Raw genomic sequence first — 14,329 nt, 5'->3', positions numbered from 1 at the left:
CTGTTTTACTGCTTCTTCTGTGCTTTGGTGCGGCGTTCGATGAAGCGCCAAATTAAAGTGAGTAAATGAAGGACACAGCACAGACGCTTGGGTTGGACGCCAGGCGGGGTCAGTTTGTGTATGCGTGAATCGGCCATGACCAGACATGATGTCATGATGTCACCATGTGATGACGTCGCAGTCATCTGTCATATCATCATCAGCTATCTAAAGTTCTTCACTGACAGCTTTAAAACAGCGGCGGCGGTCTCTAAGGCTTTCGCCTTAAAAATTCACTGGGTGGCATTCTGTACGATGCCCTTAGTGGGGCAATGGGGACATCTGTTTGGCATACGAAATGGACAAAATGTGCATATGCAGATAGACACGCAATGTAAATTTTAAATATTAATCTTGTGAAAGTCATTAGATCTGTTAATATCTGAATGTAAGGCGGTTGTCTGGGGCGCAAGTACGACCTTCCTGCCGACCAAACTTCACAAGGAAGCCGTCGCGGTCGCTCATGGGAACATCAAAGTCGGCTGCTGAGTCCAAGGTCGCGGCGGCCACATCTGAATGGAGCCTAAATGCGAAAGCGCCCGTACACGTGTGTCCTGTGATGTCAGTCTAAATTAATCCGCAGCCTTCAACTGCAGCGTGTAGTCCCGGGGAGTCAAAGCCTACACGCAGAACAAATAAAAAAATCGTAATACTGTTATTTTCCAGATTTTTCTTTTGCCTGACAACGTTCTCCCTGCCGGCTTTCTGCCAGTCACGCGCGAGTGGATTGAACCACCCGATTCTGAATTTCTCGCGGCGCATTTACGCCTCGATCGGTTTTCACGCACAACGTTTTGCGCCTTTTGTTTGGAAAGAACCTTCCTTTGGAGCGCGCATGTAGTGCGAAAATTATAAAACGAGAATTCCTTTCCGTTTCGTATCCCTCTAATGCACCAGAATGACTTGCACCTTGATAACGTGGGGAAGTGGAGTAACTTTTGTATGAGTGCAAATCAAGTACTCATTTACACGTCCGAACCATCCCTCGTGAACGTTTACGTACGTAGGTGACGTACGTAGGTTTAGGTACGTAGGTCTCGATGAAAACACTGCAAGCTGCCGACCTGACGAGACGGTACAAGAGGAGCTCACTACAACGAGAAACTATCCGGGTCCGACGACGCCCTCCCAGTAGCTCATCTATGGACGGTCGGGCGAAAGGGAACGCGCGCTTTCAGCGAAAAGAAAAACCAGCCTTTCTGCGGCAGGTCAACAAGGAAAAATCTGCAGCAAGCCATCAGCGGAAAGGCAGTTCTATACACACACCCGCGACCACGTGGTTTGCACGCGGGCGCCAAGCAACAACGCCCACCGCGCGGCGCAGTTGCCCCGTCTTTGCACATATTTTGCCGCCTCTACTCAGCAGCCAGGGCATCTGAGAGAAAAAGAAAAATGCGCAGCTGGCGCGCGGCATACTTCGCCGGATTGCGTGTCCGACGGCGCGACGGGCATCAGGGGCGAGAGAGAAGGGGGAAGCATCATCTTCCCCGCCCGTTGCCATATAAGGAAACGTCGCGCCGTACCGGCAGCAGCAGTCGATGGCGGCGGCAATGCATCACATGCAGGCTGTGTCGTTCACGCCGTTGCGACACGCGTCGCGACCACGGCTGACCGCGCCCTGTGCAACGCGGCGCAGGCATCGTCCTGGGTCTCCCAGTCGGCTTGGCTCTACGGAGATGAGCCCTCCCCTTACGACGAAGCTCGCTGTTATAACGAAATCATTTCGTTGTTGCTCGGCATGCATTGTATACCTGCTTTCAAGCAAGAATCGCTTTTCGAACACTGGCCCCACATGTAAAGACGGCCTTGAAAAATTCCACTCATGTCGGGAATGCCTGTCGATGCTGACACAGCCCGGTTGTCTCGCGTTCGGATCGTTTACTGCCCGTTCCGCGGCGGAGAGTGAGAGCTGTCCATCGTTAAATGAACGGGGCCTGTGGGTCAAGGCGGACCATGTCCGAGCGCAAATGGCTCATGGCTAGGCAGCTAGGCCAACGACACAGTCAGTTTCACCGGAATGCGGTGCGGTCCTCTGTCCATGCAGCTAGGCAGCCTCGCGAGACCAGAAGAGCGCGCGGCTCTCGGAATTTATATATATAGTCCAGTCATTATATTATATATATATAGGGAGGGGGTTGAAGCTCGAATGGGTCCGGTAGGGCATAGACTTAAAGTAGGTGACACACGGTAGAAAAAACAACACTTTATTCCGACGTTTCGGCCGGGGTCAAGGAATGTAGACTTCATACATTCCTTGACAAAGGCCGGACCCCGGCCGAAACGTCGGAAAAGTGTTGTTTTTTCTACCGTGTGTCACCTACTTTAAGTCTATATATATATATATATATATATATATATATATATTGGCCTGTTTTATTTCAGTGATTTATAACAGCTAACAAACGGCGAATTACAAAGGGCTAAAACCGGCACTATGGCTGTTAGCACTACATAAAGCACTTTTATGTGGTACGGCTCAGAAATGTGGAAAGTTTAAGTTGAACGTTTAAAAATAGCATCAATAGCAAATGAAAGAGCTGAAGTTTGTACTTAGTGTGGCACCCGTTCCCCCTTCGGTGTACTTCGGTAGTCACCAGTGTAAACAAAAAATAGTAGCAATTGAGCCAAACAACAGCAAGAGTACACCAACAACAAGCGTAAGAGTACAGTACACCCTCTTACGGGGTGTGTGGGGAGATCACTGCCATAATTACAGCCCGCCGCATCTACTGCATGAGCACACTATTCTAGTACGTACCGCAAGAAACATACCGGAAGACCTTTTCTCACCTCCAAGGAGAGGCGGGAGCCGAGCTTCGATGGAGGCAAAGGGCCTGAAACTATGCTACGTATAGCGACACGTTAAAAAGCCCGCCCCCAGCTGGTAGAAATTAACCATGGCCCTCCACTACGGCGTCCCTCACAGCCGATGCAGCTTTGGGACGTCGAACCCCGCAAAACAAAACATCACGCCACTATATCTAATCTAAAAAGAAAGAAACGAACGTCCTGTCCGTCCGACGTATATCACTAAAGGAGTCCTGTAACTTTACTCGGATGACGTCGATGTCCACTCCAACATGGTTAACATAGGATGCCAATGGGAAAATATAGGAACAAGCATAGGACCGGCTGCGGTACTCTAATGCTTCCGACACACGGCTCTTAAAATCCAGAGTTGACCAGCAGCGGTACGCCTTAAGTAGTACTAGTAATAATAGTAAGTGGCTGTTCTATGTTGCTTTTTTATATACATAGCAAAAGAAGTACAAAGCCGAGACAGCGCAACTGGAGTACTAGTAACAGTAGTAAGTGGCTGTTCTATGTTGATTTGTTTATATATATACATAGCAATAAAAGTACCAAGCCGAGACAGCACGGCCAGCCTATCGCTGCCACGTGACTCGACCGCTTCCCGCCAAGCGCGTTCCCCCCCTCCGGCAAAGGGGCCGTGCCTCTCGTGTCGGGCGGAAGGGCTCGATCGCGTAACTTATCTCGTCAACTAGCATAAATAAAGCAAGAACTGACGCCGGGGAAGGCGACAGTCTCCTTCTCAACCGGCGCTGCAGAAAAATAAGCCCAAGGGTAGAGAAGGGATGAGGAGGAGAGCTCGTCCCAGCTCCCGCTTCTGGACCATCTCTCCTCAGCTTCGCCTCTTCCGACCGGGATGTAGACGCTTCGCTCGGAACCGCATCCTGCAGCGGCTAGCGATAGCAAGCCCGAGGACACGAAAATGGCGTTCGCAACAACATTACTCGAGAAATAGAAGGCGCGGAGCTAAACATTAATTAAGGGAGCACTGGAAAAACCATGTTGCACCTCGTGAAGTTTTAGCTGAAATTTGCATTAGTGTCAAATTCTTTGCTTTCAATTATTTTTAATAAGTACCACAATAATGAAACTTGTCCAGCGTCATGCTTCAAAGTCAAGATCTCGAAACATGACCACTCGCGCTTCATCGGCAAAACAATTTTTTTGGGACCGCTGGTACTCTTGTAATCGTCAAGCTTTGGAACATACGAAAAAAAAAAGGAAAAAAAAAAAAGAAAACTTCGAACACTGAATTCCTTCTTTAAAACGCCCGCACAGGTAACCAGCAAGAGTAGGCACAGATTTGGTCAAAGTGCTGCTACCGCAAAATGCGTACAGTCTTCTGTTTTGGCCCCGCCGCGGTGGGGCAGTGGTAAAACGCTCGACCACTGTGCTGGACCGGAGTACCCGACCGCGGCGGCTGCGTTTCGATAGAGGCGAAGGCGAAACAAAGAGGCGCCCGTGTGCTGTGCGATGTCAGCACACGTTAAAGATCCTCAGGTGGTCGAAATTACTCCGTAACCTTCCCATACGACTTCCCTTTCTCTCTTTCCACTTTCTCTCCCACCTTCCTCGCTTCCCTTACGGCGCGGTTCAGGTGTCCACAAAAAAAAAGTGTGACAGATACTGTGCCTTTCCCTTCCTGTGAACCAATTGTTGCTATTATTATTATTATTATTATTATTATTATTATTATTATTATTATTATTATTATTGATTTGCCCGACCAGATAACGAGAGTGCATGGTCATCCGCGTCTTTTATGAATGACCGCTAGAGATATGGCCTAGCTCTTGGGTACAAGACGCATTTTCCTCTTTTTATTGAGCGGGCGCTCGGGTGATGTCCGGTCCTGCTATCGCATGCAGAACAGTCCCATATAGAATCCAAGAGCCATCTTGCGCGTGATGCAGGCGCGCCATGTTTATTTTTTTCGTCGCCGGCGGCCGCTACAGGCACCATGGACACACTGCCAGAGTCTTCATGGGAGAAAGTGAGAGAGAGAGCAGACTATGCGGAGCTAACGGACGCGGAGAAAGGGAAAGTACGACGTCCTTGAATCGGCGCCTCATTCGCGCATCCAGTTTCCGCCGACGCTCGCTAGCGAAAGGGCTTCTCCGTCCCCGAGTCGTGGAGCCTTGGCGGTGGTGGCAAAATCGCATGTCTGCAGAGCGTCTCCACTCGTGCTTTGGTACGCGATGAGTCATGCCGCTCCCTCACCCCCAAGTCGACGCTATCTATACGGCTGGCTGCTCGGAAGGTGTCTACGTAGCTGCAAGCGCAGGAAACGCGTATTTGCAAAACGGATTCAACACGCGTTCCTCTTGTACCGGACGTGCTACACCCTCCGCAGGCGTCGCAATGTGTGCGGTCGCAGTAGAGTCAGAGGAAAACTTTCCAGTGACTTCAGGACGAGGCAAGAGACTTGAATTTGCACGTGAGCTGTTCGTGTCCCAAATGGGAAAGACTGGAAGTGCCTCAGTGGAAAGACACGTAATGGCTTTCGCCTGCGGTTCCTTTTTAAGATCCTCATTCGCGCTACTACACTAGCTTCGGCACTCACCTGATCACGAACCCCTTAATATATGCCTTTATTACCTACCACATGTTCATTAGCGTGCAGTTCGTAAGCTTCATGTGAAAGATCATCTGATTATCAGACGCAGATACCTATACAGCCCCGCTTTAACAAATCCGTACGGAAGTGCCTGCGTGGTGGACTAAGAATAGCAAGTCCGGACCATCCTCCCATCTCCAATCAGAAACCTGAGTCGGCAGCACCTGCCATGTCATGTCATCTCGTGACGTCACGAAACCGGCTGACCAATCAGTAGCAGACATGCGCCGGCTGCCACTACCACCTTCCAGAGCCACTCCCGTGGTTTTTTGCTCACATCGCCGGCAATTAACGCCAGATTTTCTGCGCAGAACGGGCAAGGCAAGGAAGGAGAAATAGGTAACCATGGAATCATGAGTGTCGTGCGGGCCTGCGCGCGACACTTAACCAACGCTATCGCTACTATATGTTCCTCGCGACGGTGGACGGGTCGTTCTATTTCATGGCAACCCGTAGTAGGCACTGCTAAGTCAACGCCACCTAGACAATGGTACAGGTGATTCCGCCAGAATACAGGCAACGGCCGCGATCATCGACCAATCGCATACGCCAACGGGCTTTCCTGCGGGCTCGCCAACGATAGCTGCTTTGTCGGGATATGACGCAGAATGACCCATTCACATACGCAACGCAGCACACAAATGATGAATAGCGCTCGAACCACGGGCGGAATCTAACGACGATGCTGCCCCGATATAATGACCCGTACAACAAGGATTTGCGCCACAACGGATATGCAAGACGTCATGCAACTATGCCGAGCCGTGCACAACGCAAGGCTGGCATATGCGCTCACTTGCTATCCTAGAAAGCTTCGCGTGTTAATGAATATAAGAGAGATGACGAAATCTCAAAGGCGGCAGGGTGGCAATTGCGGCAGCAACAACGCATGAAAGAAGCTGTTTCTCGCTCGGTCGTTCGGCGGCCCTGCTTTCGTGGAAAGGCGCGCCGCAACTCGGCGGCAGGGGAGCTCGGCTTCGCCGCCGCAGCTGTGGCCAGTTTCGCAGCTGCAAGCCGTGCACGGCGACGACCATCGCCGCCAGTCGCATAGTTATGAAGTAACGCGCGTGTGCCGCGGCGAAAAGGCTGACAACTTTTCGTGGCTCTGCAGCGGAAGCCAGGGAGGAATTCCCAGGGGAATAGGCACGCCTCTGTCACCGTGCCATGACGTGTATCGATAGAAGCAGGGACGCGGTGAGGTGAAGTAGGGTGAGGTGGATGAGGTAACTCATTCTACACGGGACGGGGTTAAAGCTTGACACCTTCCATTTCCTGCCTAGCCTCCGATGTAGAACCACAACATTTTGTCGCGAGACGGCACCTAGCCGTGGAGGTCGCCTTCCGATGGAGGAGAAAAGCAAGGCGCTTGTGTATAGCGTGCGACGTCAGTGCTAAAGAACCCCTGGTGGTCGAAATTTCCGGAGCCCTCCACTAATGCGTCCCTCGTAGACGATGCCGTTTTGTAAAGTTAAACCCTACAAACCGACAAATTTCACCCTGTCGTGACGCTGGGGCTATGTCGACCCGGCCTTCACTTGGTAGCGTGCAGAGACTCGGGGTTGAAGTAGGATTGAATCTTCGAAGTTGGTGAAATATGTACAAGCAGGTTTAATGGAACTTTGAGAAAACTTATTTACAATATTTACACGAAAAAAAAAAGGGTACATCAGCAACATGGCAAGCGTTAAGAGTTCATAGCGAGAAGCGACTGGATGAGCCGTTTACCCAGGGCTCAGAGCGACATTTCGTGCTCTGCAGCGTCCTTAAAACCCCCTATGTCCAGCCCCTCTCTGAAGATGCTGACCAACCAAATCCAGGGCACGCCCCTCAGATATCGGCATCCAATCGAACACATCACTGCACTGATGGTCTGAAGCACTGACTGGCCCGGCATTGTTTCGTTGGGCGTGATCACTTGTTGGCGGGAAAAGCTTGGGAACGGCGAGGAGAGGAGGTACATTTCTATTCTTCAGCAAAGAAACCACAGGCTGGTTCTGACAAGTGGGTTTACTTCTCAGAAACCCAAGTGCACGTGGGCGCCGCATACGCTCCCAGCATTGTCCGTTTTCGACAATTGCAAATCTTTCCTACATTCCTGGGAAATCACTTAATGGCTGTATGCGTCATGCTCCTTTCTTGTCCTGCACGTCAGCGGGCATGTCACTCTGTCGTCTCCTTTGGAAAGTAGGCATTCCTCACTGGACGATAGGGCTTCTCGACTGGAAGGGTGAACAAAAGAAAGAAAGCACTTCCTGCATTTCCCGCAGGGGGACGTTTCTTTGTGTTTTTCCAGACGTTCTCTTGACAGGGTCAATTTGGCATTTGCAGGGTGTCCACAAAGCAAAACAGGCTTACAAAACAGGATTCCTGGAAACAGGCTCACTTAGAGCCATTGGACCATCACCACATATCCACAACACTTATCCATGCCCACAGGCGAACAATAGAGCGCGCAAATGCGGATGCACGGTCGTAACAGCCTCCTCCCCCGCCAGAAGAGTCTCGGAGGGCAGCAGTCGCAGCTGCTGCATGAAGAGACGACTTAATGGCCTGCACATGAACGCTTGAAGCTCGCTGTTGCTTGTCGCGTTGTCTTGATTGTCGTAGGCCAAATTGCTTGAGCTGCCTCTGAAACTCAACCACATGTCGAAGCAAGCACTCGGCTCCCGTCTGAAGAGACCAGGTTAAAAGAAAACTGCCATTGTTGTTCGAGAAAAGCCCACTCTCAAGACGTTCAGGACCCACGTATTCCTAGAAAACCAAACGTGCTGCTTTACATAGTCACACATATACAAGTGCACGAGAAAAAAAAAAAAACCTGATTATCAATTTGGATACGTGGTGAGGAACACCTCGGACCGCTTAGAAAGAGCGGCTAAGCGCGTCCGCATTCCCATTTAACTTCCCCTTTTTGTATCTTATTTCAAAATTGTACTGCTGTAAAATCAAGCTCCACCTAAGAAGGCGACTGTTCTTCGATGTCGCAGTTTGCAGCCAAGCCAGGGGACAATGGTCCGTCTCTACGGTGAATTTGGTCCCTCCAAGATAGCACTGCAATTTTTGAATGGCCCATACAATGCAAGCGCACTCTTTCTCTGACGCGCAATAAGCCCTCTCTCTAGAACTCAGTTTTCTGCTCAGGTAGAGCACTGGGTGCTCATTACCGTCGTCATCTCTCTGGCAGAGAACAGCACCTAGCCCTCGATCACTGGCATCACACTGGACCGTGAATTCTCGGTCATAGTCTGGAGCTCGCAATACCGGACGGCTAATCAGCACAGCCTTCAGGTTTACGAAGGAGGCTTCCTTTTGTTCGTCCCAGACTACATTTGTCGGTTCTGTCCTGCGGAGAGCGTCGGTCAGAGGGCTGGCCAAAGCTGAATAGTTAGGGATGTAGTGATTGTAGTATCCAGTCAGACCCAGGAATGCTCGAATTTCCGTCTTCGTGCTCGGCCGCGGGTAGTCTGCTACCGCAGAAATCTTAATCTCGCTGGGTTTCCTGAAACCTTGACCTACATTGTGACCCAAGTAGTCCACGGTCGCCCTTGCCAGGCAACATTTCTCGGCCTTTACGGTTAGTCCAGCTTGACGCAAAAGGCTCAGTACAGCTCTTAGATGTACCATATGGTCCGCCCATGAGTCGGAAAAAACCGCAATGTCGTCTAAATAAGGCACCGCGAATGTTTCACACCCCTTTAAAACCCTATCCATGAGTCGGGAAAAACAAAATGGAGCATTTTTGAGCCCGAAACTCATCATTGTTGGCTGGTAGCTGCCCGTCGGAGTGACGAAAGCCGCGTATCTGCTGGCGCGTTCAGTGAGCGGTACTTGCCAGTATCCTCGAGTAAGGTCCAGCGTAGTCACATATGCCGCTCTACTGACCTGTTCTACTCTCTCCTCAATATTCGGAATAGGATACACTTGATCCCTGGTGAGAGAATTTAGCTTTCGGTAGTCTACCACAATCCTAGGGTCTTTACCTGGAGCTTCTACTAAGATCATAGGCGAAGCATAATCGCTTTCCGAGGGTTTTATTACTCCCAATTCCAGCATGCGAGTTACTTCCCTATCCAGAATTTCTCTTTGCCTTGGAGAGAATCGGTAGCACCTTGCTCGCACTGGCACGTCTGAAGTCAGCTCAATATCGTGCTCAGTCAAATCAGTTCTGCCTGGCCTGTCCACGAAGCAGGCCTCAAACTCTGTTATTATTTCGCCCAGATCGGACAGCTGGGATTTCTTTAGTTCTCCTCTCTGCTCCGTCTTTTTGAGAAGTTCCTGAGCGTTGCTTCCTTTTCCACTTAGGCAAATCAAGTTGTCCCCCATCTCCTTGGGAAGGTTTAACGTTAGATTTACCACGGCTTGCTCCATAGCTAAGTCCTCTCGGGTTCCACTTAAAAGTCTCGTGAGATTACTAGACACTGGAAGCAAGAGGTTATTCTCAAGAACGTCCTCATTCCGCGTCTCATCAAGCGCACTTTCAAGTTGACTTATTTGAGATGCCTCGCTCTCAAAGTTTTCTGACCTGCTACCTTCCACATCGACCACTGTTTTAACTGCCGTTTCCTCCGCTGTGGATTTTTCTGGAATGAGCAGTGTAGCTAGTTCTCGCGCCTTTGAACGTGTTAAGGCTTGCACAACTCTGTCTCCGAAAAGGATGCCCCTCTTTCGCAGCAGCATGTCCGATTTGTTGGAGAACAAATACGGATAGCACTTAGGAAGCTTTCCTGAAACGGCAGCCTCGGTTGTTAATTCGCCGAAAGGGCCCTCGATGACCACGTTCGCGATCGGCAAGCACACACTCTGTTCCTCAACTACCTGTCGGATCCATGCACACTGTCCTGTATAGTCGGAAGGCGATACATACGCCGGATGGACAACATCCATCGTTGCGGCCGAATCGCGCAGTACCTTGAAAGGCTTCCCGTTGACTACTAGGTCATGCAGGTAGGGTTCTAAAAGCTGCATATTTTCATCGCAGTCCCTGACATACGAGAAAGCAATCTTTTCTTTCCGGCAGTTGACGGCAATGTGACCCTGCTCATTACACCTAAAGCATGTGAGCGGCTTCCTAGCCTCAAGCTTATTCTTTGTGTTCTGCACGTTGGTCACTTCCCCACTTTTCTCACTGCCGTCCTTTCTAGGGAATTTGCCTGAAGAAACCTTCATTTCTTCGTTTCCAACTCTAGCAAAGTGCCTTTCCTGACGGTTTTTCACACTGAACTTGGGATTGCGGGGCCTATCCACTGCTGGGTTGCTGAATTGTCGGCGCGAAGCATACTCCTCAATAAGTTCGGCAGCTTCAGTTGCCGACTTAATTTCGCCTCGGTCCTGTAACCAATTTCTTTCTTTTTCTGGGAGGCAGTTATAAAACTGCTCCAAAAGAATTCGCTCGACTACAGCGTCCCTATCACTGTAGGAATCAATGCTCTTTAGCCACTCGCCCAAATTAACTCTTAAATTGTACAGGAATTCAGGGTAACTCTCGTCCCTGGACTTAGTAGCGTTCCGAAAACGTTGTCTGAACGCCTCGGCGCTAAGCCTATACTTTCTCAGAAGGCAAGCTTTGACCTTCTCGTAGTTGTCCGCGTCCTCCTTGCTTAGCCGCGCGACAACCTCCGCTGCCTCGCAGGGCAGAACCGTCAATAATCTCTGAGACCAAGTGTCTCGCTGGAAGGACAGTTTTTCGCAGGTTCGCTCAAAGTTAGCCAGATACAGACCGATATCCCCTGATATCACATATGGCTGCATGTACTTTGACATCTTGAAATCTGCCTCCTTGTTGAGAAGAGGTACCGCTAGCTGGGGACAATTGCCCGACCTCTTGCTCAACTCTAAGTCTAATTTCCGGAGCTCAATTTCTTGGTCCAGCTTTTTTGCTTCTCTTTCAATTTCACGCTTCTTTTCCTCTTTTTCCCGCTCTTTCTGCTGTCTGAGCTGTTCCTTTTTTTGACCGATGAGGTTCCATGCTTCACTGAGCTCCTCATCATCGGCTCCCAAATCTGTGATTGCCTTTATAATCAAAGGTTTTCGTGCCAAACCACTTGTATCAATTCCCAATTCCTCACACAATTGCAACAGTTCCGGTTTCTGCAGCTTTTGTAGGTCCATGATCGCTCCGAGTGTCGGCTACTTCCAAAACAACTGTGCAAACTACCAAACCTAAAGGCGTTTCCACACTCTCTTTACCAGTTCTAAAATCTAACCCTGTTCTAGAACCTGGTCCACATCAGAAGAAAAGCCAAGCACTCACCCACACATGCGATCGATGTTCCGAGCTGCTCTCTTGTTGGCCGATTGTTGCGCCTGCTTGTTGCTTGAGATGCCACCTCCGATCACCAGATGTTGTGGCTTGTAGATTCTGATCCACCTCGAATCACCAGATGTTGTAGCTTGTAGATCCAGATCCCACCTCCAGTCATCAGATGTTGTGGCTTGTAGATTCAGATCCCACCGCTGGACACCAGTTGTCGTGACGCTGGGGCTATGTCGACCCGGCCTTCACTTGGTAGCGTGCAGAGACTCGGGGTTGAAGTAGGATTGAATCTTCGAAGTTGGTGAAATATGTACAAGCAGGTTTAATGGCACTTTGAGAAAACTTATTTACAATATTTACACGAAAAAAAAAAGGGTACATCAGCAACATGGCAAGCGTTAAGAGTTCATAGCGAGAAGCGACTGGATGAGCCGTTTACCCAGGGCTCAGAGCGACATTTCGTGCTCTGCAGCGTCCTTAAAACCCCCTATGTCCAGCCCCTCTCTGAAGATGCTGACCAACCAAATCCAGGGCACGCCCCTCAGATATCGGCATCCAATCGAACACATCACTGCACTGATGGTCTGAAGCACTGACTGGCCCGGCATTGTTTCGTTGGGCGTGATCACTTGTTGGCGGGAAAAGCTTGGGAACGGCGAGGAGAGGAGGTACATTTCTATTCTTCAGCAAAGAAACCACAGGCTGGTTCTGACAAGTGGGTTTACTTCTCAGAAACCCAAGTGCACGTGGGCGCCGCATACGCTCCCAGCATTGTCCGTTTTCGACAATTGCAAATCTTTCCTACATTCCTGGGAAATCACTTAATGGCTGTATGCGTCATGCTCCTTTCTTGTCCTGCACGTCAGCGGGCATGTCACTCTGTCGTCTCCTTTGGAAAGTAGGCATTCCTCACTGGACGATAGGGCTTCTCGACTGGAAGGGTGAACAAAAGAAAGAAAGCACTTCCTGCATTTCCCGCAGGGGGACGTTTCTTTGTGTTTTTCCAGACGTTCTCTTGACAGGGTCAATTTGGCATTTGCAGGGTGTCCACAAAGCAAAACAGGCTTACAAAACAGGATTCCTGGAAACAGGCTCACTTAGAGCCATTGGACCATCACCACATATCCACAACACTTATCCATGCCCACAGGCGAACAATAGAGCGCGCAAATGCGGATGCACGGTCGTAACAACCCTCACCCGTGCCGACCTCCAGTTCAGGCAGGGCTTCCAGAAGCCATGGCTTAGATCCTAGCAAATTTCACGGGCTGTATATTATTTGCAGACTATGCTACAGTGTACATGTATTGGCTCGGTTGACTAGCTCGCACACAATCGTGCCAAGGCAGCTTTGCGTTCCCATAACAACAAGAAGTGCAAGAAATGAAGTTGATAAATGCATTTGGGCTCGCTGGTTCTTCACCAACAGCAGAGCACGCAGACGGCGAGAAAATCGACAAATGACTGCGTCGTCGCACCTGCTGTGCTGGGTCGCACTTGCCAGAGACAAAGGGGGAAATGGAGTAAGGGGGAGGAGGGTGCCGAGCTGCGCGAAATACGTTACTATCCGCCGCCACAACCGTCGCAACCGGTCCGGCCCGTACGTCACCAAGGCAGTCAGCCAATGGAAAGCCGTGAATCAGCGTGTTTTGCGACACTTCCGCAAATGATGCATTCGTTAAATGCGCAAACAGAACATTGCCCAACGCATATATCAAGTAGATGTTGCGAGACAATGGAGCACGACCGAGGTCGATACCTGCAACGTATACTTTTCGCCCGGGCAGGGCTGCTTACGCAAGGCCGCGTTCTTCGAAGCGGTATGCACCGTAGACCTGAACAACATGCACGCGGCGCGCCGTGGGGATCTCGCGGAAGTCACAGCGAGAGTTCAGTGAGCGCGCGCGTGCCTCACATCCTCCATCTTCCGGTGCCAGTGCTCGCCTGTGGCACGCACCACTCGCTGTCAGACCCGGACTAAGCTATTATCAAAAGCAGTATGTCACTATCGCATAACGCAAAGCTTCGCTTAGAGTCTACTCCGCCCCATTTTTGGTTCCCTTCAACTTGCGATCTTACACAATCCTGCGTGGATACATTTGCGCGTCGTTTAAAAAGCCGGACAATTTTCAGCGAACGATAAAGTTACTATTAATGACAGTCAGGTTTTCTGGAATCGACAATGAACAGTGCTGGCGCGGTTTCACGAGCTCATGGTGCGACAGCACTTTTATCAAGTGCTTCGACGAAGTTGGCCAGGACAACCCTCCACACACTCTATACACAATTACGACATAAAGGGGGCGATGGTCGTTCTCGCTGTTTCCAGCGCATATTCGCTACCTCTTAAACGGACACGCAACCTGCGCGAGACTGCGTTCAAGGGGAGTGCATCGCGCACCCCGGAAATGTACGCCAAGCGGGTGCCCAGAGATGGTCACGCCGACCAGAGCAGTACTACAACGCCCTCCCACCGCTATGCGCGCTCAGGCATATCCGATCGAGTGGGAGTGCGCAACACGTCGACGAGGGTTATTACTCGGCGTCTACGCGTGGGCCTCACTCTGGCGGCGTCCGGGAGAGGAGGCCGGTGGAAGTATAAATTAAGG

At 50.5% G+C, this 14,329-nt stretch overlaps 1 protein-coding gene across 2 annotated transcripts in view; it reads right to left on the bottom strand.

Moving 5' to 3' along the window:
* The window catches only part of Chd64 (transgelin calponin-3), a 58,161-nt gene that overhangs the window by 5,901 nt on the left and 37,931 nt on the right, over positions 1–14,329 (bottom strand). The gene's annotated exons all lie outside the window — the stretch shown is intronic.

The sequence above is a fragment of the Amblyomma maculatum genome, chromosome 1, assembly GCF_055883805.1.
Source record: "Amblyomma maculatum isolate TAMU_Amacu chromosome 1, ASM5588380v1, whole genome shotgun sequence".
NCBI classification, from domain to species: Eukaryota; Metazoa; Arthropoda; class Arachnida; order Ixodida; family Ixodidae; genus Amblyomma; species Amblyomma maculatum.
This window is presented reverse-complemented; position numbering and strand designations above follow the sequence as displayed.